Source organism: Lutjanus erythropterus, chromosome 20 (assembly GCF_056507025.1).
Source record: "Lutjanus erythropterus isolate fLutEry1 chromosome 20, fLutEry1.hap2, whole genome shotgun sequence".
Classification (NCBI taxonomy): Eukaryota; Metazoa; Chordata; class Actinopteri; order Lutjaniformes; family Lutjanidae; genus Lutjanus; species Lutjanus erythropterus.
The window spans coordinates 29,297,035-29,305,498 of record NC_139336.1 but is presented as its reverse complement, the minus strand read 5'-3'; positions in this window follow the sequence as shown (position 1 = coordinate 29,305,498).

Sequence of the window (8,464 nt, the reverse complement as noted above, 5' to 3'; positions counted from 1 at the left end):
TGTAGTCGAACATACAACCAGAAAAGAGCCAGCTCTGGTCATGAGACATGGCTGTCATGGGCCATACGTGGCCACCAGATCTGAACCATCTGTGGCCCATAATTCATTGCTCCATTTGGGCTGAATGTAAGTGGACTGTATGGTCCATCACTAGATCTATTTTGTTATTTTGGGCCCTAAATAGTGATCAAATCTACAATCGTTATCCAGCTAGTGAGCTAGTTGACAAGTTACATCTGATATCTAACATCAGCTAACTAGCAAACCAATCTACACCAATCATTTGTTAGCCATATATCTGATACCTCGCTAATCTACATCAATTGTTAGCTAGCTCGCTAGCAAATGTTTTGCCACCTTAAGATATGACTATATATGTCATTTTTACAGGTCCCCCAGCAACATCTTTTGACCATCTTCAAAATTTGTTTTTCTTGTAAACATAGTCGATTATATCACATAGCATGTGTGAGAACAGGAAACAGGAAAGGAGAAAGTTGACTGAGGAGGTATTTGACCAGCAAAATTACAGGTGCAGGTTTAGAAACAAAAAACATTTGGGTAGACTTAGGAAGAGATCGTAGTCTGGGGTCAAATAAACCCGTTAATCCAGGAATTTACATCATGTAGCTGTGTCGTGTAGTGAAGTCAATCATGTGACTTGTACGCTGTGAGGATGCAGGTAGACCCCTCTCAAGCTTCCTATTGGACCAGAGGGCAAAAGGGGTGGGCCTTAGGAAAAGTCAGCTATTTGGGGTTTCCATGCAACGCTAACTAAACCTCAGCTTTCCTTGGCCTCTTGTCTTGTTGTGTTTTATACAGTATTTTTGTTTACGCTGATATGTACTGATAGATATGACGCAAAATAAAAATACACCATAATTTCCTCATATGCATAGAACTGATTTGAAACTGTTATGAAAACGTAGTATATGTATATTATATATTTGTGTTAAAATGTGGGGTGTACAAGTAAAAAGTTGTCAGAAAAATAAGTACTTGGGTAAAGTACAGATATATCAAAACTTATTACTGCTTAAGTACAGTAACAAAGTATTTACATTACTTCCCACTTCTGCATTTTGTCAGGCTCTAGATCCTGTTGACACAAATGTGTGTCCCAGAAACAGAGAAATAGACAGACACACGTACAATAAGACAAACAAAGAAACAGTTCTCCAACACACTTTAAAGCTGACTTTCACAAAGTCTTAAATTACTATCATTCTCTGGCAATCTTCTGAAATGCTGCTCAATTTCCCCAAACATAATTTGTCTTATCTCTGACATATATACTATTTTGCCCATCACAGCATGGAGCTCCCAGTGTGTTTTTTCATCACACCAGAGGGAGCCCCTGTCACTGCTCTGCCATGGTTTGTCCCTCTGCAGTTTCTAATGCCTCATCCCTTATGATAAATTAATGCCGGATGATGATGACGGATATCACCGTGCCAAGGTAACTGCTATTATGGAGCAGTGATTGAGGACCGGTCAACCGAGGCTGTTGTTTATACTGTCTCCCTGGTGTAAAGTGCTGGTGTGGAGCCTGTGTGATAACAAGGGTCATTAGCTAGGGGAAGGTCAGTGGTGTTAAGCTTATGCACTTAAACTTGATGAAGACTGATACACAGCGAAAAGAGATGACTCGTCTGAGCCTGCTAGCAAAATAGCTTTAGTATAGCTATCACTAATAACATAAAAGACTCAAAGGTATATTGATTATAACGCACTATAATGTAGTTTTTTAAACAGATATGACATCCATTTTAAGTATTTAAGTGTGAGCTGTCATTATATGTCAATTATTAAAGTTTATTTATATATATGGACACAATTTCTTCAAAACCTATTAAGACATGTTGAGCTTGAAGGTTTATCTTTGATCTTAAAAATTAAATTTCACTGGATTACATACAGGAACATTTCCTGTTAATCTCTGGGAATGGCGGACCCCGCCACTAACAATTAAAGTCAAGTCTTTAAGTAAAGGACCAGTATGTGTGACATCCTTGCCTCACCCTCCCCTTCCAAGCATGTAAGAGAACTTACAGTGGCAATGAAACTCTGTAGATATAAATGGTTTATCCAAGGGTAACAAAAACACAACTATTCTTATTTTCAAATGGTAACAAAAACAAAAATATACTCCTGCCAATAAATTCCCATAAATCTTACTCACTGGACCTTCAGGAGTTTATGAAAACGGATAAAATGTCCTCAACATTTCTTAAAACACATTGAGGTTGAAGGTTTATTCTTTACCTTGGAAATAAAATGATACTGGAATACATACAAGTGTCATTTCCTGTGAATCCTTGAAGGCTTGGGAATGGTGTTTTAGGGCCACTGGAGAAAAATATAATCCATAAAAAGCATCAAAAACAGTGTTAACTTTAAACATACAATATGCAGGTTCTGCCAATAGATGTGTCTCGCATCATAAAACAATAACAAAAGATGCAGTTTGATGATGTCATTAAATAGCATGAGAGAAACTATTGTCTTCATTGTCAACCAACCATCACAGCTGAGCTCTTAGTCATATCTTCTGTCATGAGAGTGTTATTACTGATTTTAAAAAGTAAGTAGTTAATTGATACATCCAATAAATGCATGTAATTATTTAATACTACTTGCTGTTATATTGTTACTTCACTGTTATGGTTGTTTCATAGAGGAAGTTGTAAGTACAAGTACACTGAAGAAAATTTAAAATGTCCTTATATCTGTTTCCAGCTACAAACATTTGCTATAAACTATTTATGTTGTTTTTCTGTTGTACGGTTTGTATCTAGTTTGGCTGTAGGCCTGTGGATGTTTGTTCCAGTACAGTTTATAAAGGATTTGAGTTGGCTGACAGTTACAATTTCGTGAAACAGAGTTTGTTGACCTTGTGACCTTTCAAGGAAACGCAACTATCGCTTTCACATCTCAGCGTTAACGAGAAAGGAAGTGCTGCTAGTGCAGTCGGTGGCCAATGTGTGAAAAAGATATCAATCAAACTTCAGTATGTGTAAACAATGCTTGTGAGTGTTTTGGAAACAGAAAGTATGCGGTAAGTGTGTCAGGCCTCAGAAGCCATTTGGAGGAGCAAGGTGTTTGAAACTACTAGAACATGACTTTTTTATTACCTTCTACAGTGTTCACAAACAATTAAACAAGATTTCATTTATTAATCTGAATGTGACCATCAGCTAAGAGTATTTGTTGACTGCCTGAACCTGAGGCCATTTTTCCACTCACTGTATTTCTAGGCTTGTGGTTTTGTCACTACATGTTCCAGCCAGGCGTGCCATGTGTTATTTTCAGAACAGGTTTTACCACTCAGAGGTGGCATCACTTGGCACGTGGAAGGGACTACGAAAGTGTTCTGTGATCAGTGTTGGACACATTTCTCAGGAAAATGTTACGATAATGTGACTACTTTTCTCAGTAATGACTAGTGTGAGGGATTGCAGTTTGAAATTCAGTAAAACAACGCTCTGTTGAATCAGTTTGGGGGTCGACTTGTTTGCTGTCATAACTGCAGTTGGTCTTTCCTGAAGAACCCTCTCTTGTAGAAAGGGTTCTCTATAAGTCTCAGGGTTCCATTAATGTTAACATTAACATTAAAGGTTCTTTTTTTTTTACTAATAAATCAAGTTCAAATTAAGTTAACTTCAAACTGACCATTCGCTAAGCCTCGCCTCCAAACAGCAACTGTCCAATCATGGCTTAGCAACCGTAACTAGAGCCGTCAAGCTTTCCATTTCTCTTCACTTGTCTTTTCGTGAGTCTGGACAGTGGCGTCTTTTCTGTATTCTCTCAAAAACATGAAAAACAAAAGCATGCATGAGGAATGGATTAAACTCTGTCCTAACTTTACCTCCAGACAAACTTGTTAGATACCGCTGCGTTTGCTTTTGTTACGTGGGGGTTTGAGGAGGAGGATGTAGGCTGATGCAGAATCAAACTGGGTCACTGACAATGCATCTCTCTCTGGCTCGCTAATAGGTCTAAGCCGAGTTAGCTTAGCTCCAGTCAGAAGCTGCTGTTTGTTCAGAACCACAAAAACTGGTTCCCCGATGAAACCAAAAAACAAAAGGTGGGCATGTCATATTCTACAGGTTGCTGTGAACTGTTGATGAGCATTCTTGATTGCAATGGTTCCTCTCAGAAGTGGTGGAAACACGAGTTCACTAGATTACACCAACACAAGCTGAAGAACCCTGCATGGTTCTAGTTAGCAGCTTTGTTTCTAAGAGTGTGTGTGTAGTGATCAGACAGGTCTGGGTCTTGGCACAGAGGTTGGAGGAGTGGGGAGGCAGTTAGCTTCTACCCAAAGAGAAGAAACATGACTCCAGTGTCTTATTTACATGCTGTGTCTTCTGAGCTGATTTGCTAATGTTAGCCACTGTCAAGCAGACATTCAGCAATCATCTGTGACTCACTCACGTAGTATTTTCTATGCAAACTTTATGTGGAAAAGTCAAAATATATATATATTTTTTTTGCCTCTTATCTAGTAACAGTTCTATCTTCAAAGGATTTCTTTAAACCCCCAGATGACTTCTGTTTGCCCAAAAAGATAAAGGTTTGCCCGGGGTGAAACCAACATTTAAATCCAATACTTTGAGACTGCGGTGGCCGTTGCACTGCAGATTTAACCGACTGTGTCAGTGAAGAAGAGCACAGTAGCAGCTCAGTCTGGGGAGATATTGGATTTTAAATGTCGGTTTCACCCCAAGCAAATGTTTTGTCATTCCTGACAGACAGCAGACATCAGTTAGATCGTGAACAACCTGCTGCTGAATAACAGGTTTTAAAAAAAAAGTTTGGATTTTTCATAAAAGGAGTGTTGAGGTCACAAATAGGGCTAGCATACATTAGCCTTAGTGACTGCACACAGTAGAACAAAAAAAAAAATTAAGCTAGTATTAAAACTGCTAAGATAGCTGATTGTCAAGTCTCATTCCAAAGTTGTCAGATATCGACGCTTTGTGTTGAAGATTCGACACAAACCATCCCAAAGTGACTTTGACTGTGAACTCAGTGCATGGGGTTCAACACAAGCCCAGGACCGGTGGAGCCGATCCGAACGGGCTAGCCCAAGCAGGAAATTGAGCGGAGTGATCACCTGCGTTTCAAGTAAGGCCTGCATCCTGTTTTTGTGAATTGATACCCAGGGCATTTATTGTTTGAATTTAAGTCCACATGAAACAGCATTTCGGAAGTATCTATTTCTGAGTGAATGTTGAAAAGTAGGTGAATCATGCTTTTGTTAGCTAGCTTACAACTGAATCTTACCTCTGTGCTGCTAAAAGGAAGATTGCTTGATAGGTGGATGTCATGATATTATTAGCTGAAATAAGTTGGTTCAAGTTTTTTTGGTGTTTTTTTTTTTACAGGAAGAAAACGTCACTGCATCTTGATATAAGAATTCAGTGAAATTGATTTTACATGGCCTTTTGTTGTACAATATCACCAGAGATGTAATCTAAAAGGGTTCATTAAGCCATAAGTCTAAAAACCTCTAGACCAAAACAAAAAAAATTAACTCATGTTACCTGTGCTGTGACGGCCAGTGTAATTTTATTTCTTTTTCTGAGTAATGAGTACTCACATTTTTTAACTTCCCTAAAACTGTCTAGTCATTATAAAATGATCTGGTGGTGAAATTTTCCTCACTGATAATTCAAGGCAATAGAATGAAAAAGGTAGAAATGGGATAAGGAGAATTCAAAAGTAGGCGGCAAAAGGGGAAGTAAGGTAAGAAAGTAGAAACCTTCAAGGTATGAGGCTCAGGGTCGTGTAGTGCAACAGTAAACAACTGTTGCGTGATATATTTTTTTCTTTCTTTTCTCTTCAATCATTAAGCTCGGTATTCAGCTCACAACGCCTCCATCTCTCCATCTCCTTACAGCGTTTCTCCTGTCTGTCATTTCCTCTCCTTTGCCTTTGCACCACGTCGCTCAATTATATTTATTCATGCATGCCTTGGTGTACAGTATGAATATTCTTATTAGATGCTGTTGTTGAGACCCATTTCTTTATGGGGCATTGGATTTATATTCATGACCATGGATGCACATTCTAAGAGGTGTAATGATGGAGGAGTCATGTCCTACCGCACGAAGCTATGGAAGGAATAATATTTGTTATGTTTGCATCAGCTGAAATGAGCCTGTGCTGCAGATGCAGGATGACACCTTGACTCAGATGAAGAAAAAAGAAATATATTGGCTCTGTGTGTGTGACTCACGATGGTTTTTGATCATTGAGTCTCACATGTGACGCAGATCTAACGTAGGAGAGTTGTTTGTTGTTCAGTAATGAATACTGAATGCAGAAGGTGCAGCAGGTGAGGAGGAACAAAACCTGTTGCAGCATTTTAAAGATCTTGAAGTAATGAATGAAATCATGCATGTGTTTTTTTAAATAATATTATGTATGAATTCAGTTGTGGTCACTCGTTAGTTTAGGGGATTAAAACGCAGCTGAATGCCAGAAGAGAGGGGAGGAGAGTGGAAACAAAGAGGAGGGAGAAGATGAGACAAGAAGTAAATGTAAGACTTGTGACAAAATGATTGTCTTGTTCATGACAGTCAGGTAATAAATCAGGGAATACTTGTAATTCTTTGATGTTACATCTTTTGGTAGCACTTTATTTGAAAGGGTGTGCATAAGGTGGTCATTAAACTGTCATAGCCATGTCATGACACCTATCATGAATATGAAGTAGCCTCTGAGTCTTACTGACTGTTACTATTAAGTGTCTTTTGTTGAATTATGTCATCTTTCATGCAAAGTTGACAAACTTTCTCAAAACAAAACAAAACAAAATTTAATGTCTTATGGATGCATTTTAAAAAAAATGCTCCTTCTGAGTCATAAACATTCATGAGGAGTTCATTATCATATCATGGTTATGACAGAGTAATGACAGTCTTATGCACACCCCCTCAAATAAAGTGTTACCCATCTTTTTCCATAATCGCTAATAAACCAGCAGAGGTTGCATGAACAAAACATCAGAGGCATGATCTCATGTTTTGTGATTCAACATACAAAACACCACTCATTACAACGCAACATTAAGTCCTCACACTAACAGCTTTATTGTGCAATCACCAATTTGAATGTGTAAAAAAAAAAAAAAAAAGGAAAGCAAAAAAAAGAAAGGGTCACATGTTTTAGAGCGATGAATAGATACCACCAGCAGAGAGAGTAAAAATGAGACAATAACACAGCAGTTGTTCTAATTTTGCAGAAATGAGGGACAAATAGCTGATGGCGGTAGACTCGGGGTACAAAGAAGAAGCCATTGTCAACATACATCTGTTCTCTGCTGTGATATTTGCTCACAATACAGTAATACAGTGCAGAATAGCAGATGGTAAAAACATTTTCAAGGAAATGAGTGAGACAGAACAAAACTTTTGAACGACAAGTGAAAAATCCTCTATTTCAATCCTTTAAAATGACAAAACTGTAAGCAAAACTTTCTATGATGAAGCTGACTGACTAGATTAGAGCTACAATGATTATTAATTGATTATTAAATTAATTACCTTCTCTTTTCATAATCGATTATCGTCATTTTTTTAAGCAACCTGGTAAACACTGTATCTTTAAAAGTTCCAGACCAAGCTAGGAGGTTTTTTTGCCAGTTAACATGTGAAATTGGTGTGGTGCCTCTTTAAGAAATTCAAGCCTACTCCAGAATCATCTGTTGTTGGCAGCATGATGGCCCGCTTATCCTGATCTGTTCTGTTTTGACAGCAGTGATGTTTTTCTGATAGGCCTACATGTTTTTTCAGGCAGCAGGAGGATTCACTGCACCACTGCGGACGTCCTTGGTTGCAGCGGAGGCAGTGTCACTCTTTGTCAGTCATCATGGGACGACCGGGCCAGACTGGGCCTACGTCGAGTAATGCTAAACATCTGCTCGCATTCCTCAGTTGTCTCTTGGTGCTGCGTTCCAGCAAGCAGAGGGAGGTGACGCTGGCTAGAGCCTGTCCTGCTGCAACATCTGGAGTAATGTCAGTTTCCACTGGTCCGTATCGACCGATTCCCCGGTGTGTTTCCTCAAATCTAATCCTGATTCTGTAACGCCATGTTGGGAGTTTTTCTTCTGGAAGGTGTTAGACCAAAATCTATAGTAGGTACAGGTTTTCCAGGCTGTGGACACAAAGTTTTGGACTTATGCCAGAGGTATTTCTGCAGCTGACTGACCAAGGCCAACACTGTCTCTGATGTGGACACAAACCTCTGGTGTGACCCAGCCCAGAGGTGGAATGCTGGAAGCGAGTGAATGACCTTTTTTAAATTTAACTAATTCTCTTCTGTATTTAAGTAACAAGTATGTTTCTAGTCTTGGTATTCAAATCCCAAATAAAGTCCCAGGTCAAGATCGACAAGTCCCAAGTAAAGTCCAAGGTCCTAAACTCTGAGTTTCAAGTCCTGAACAAGTAAAAATAGT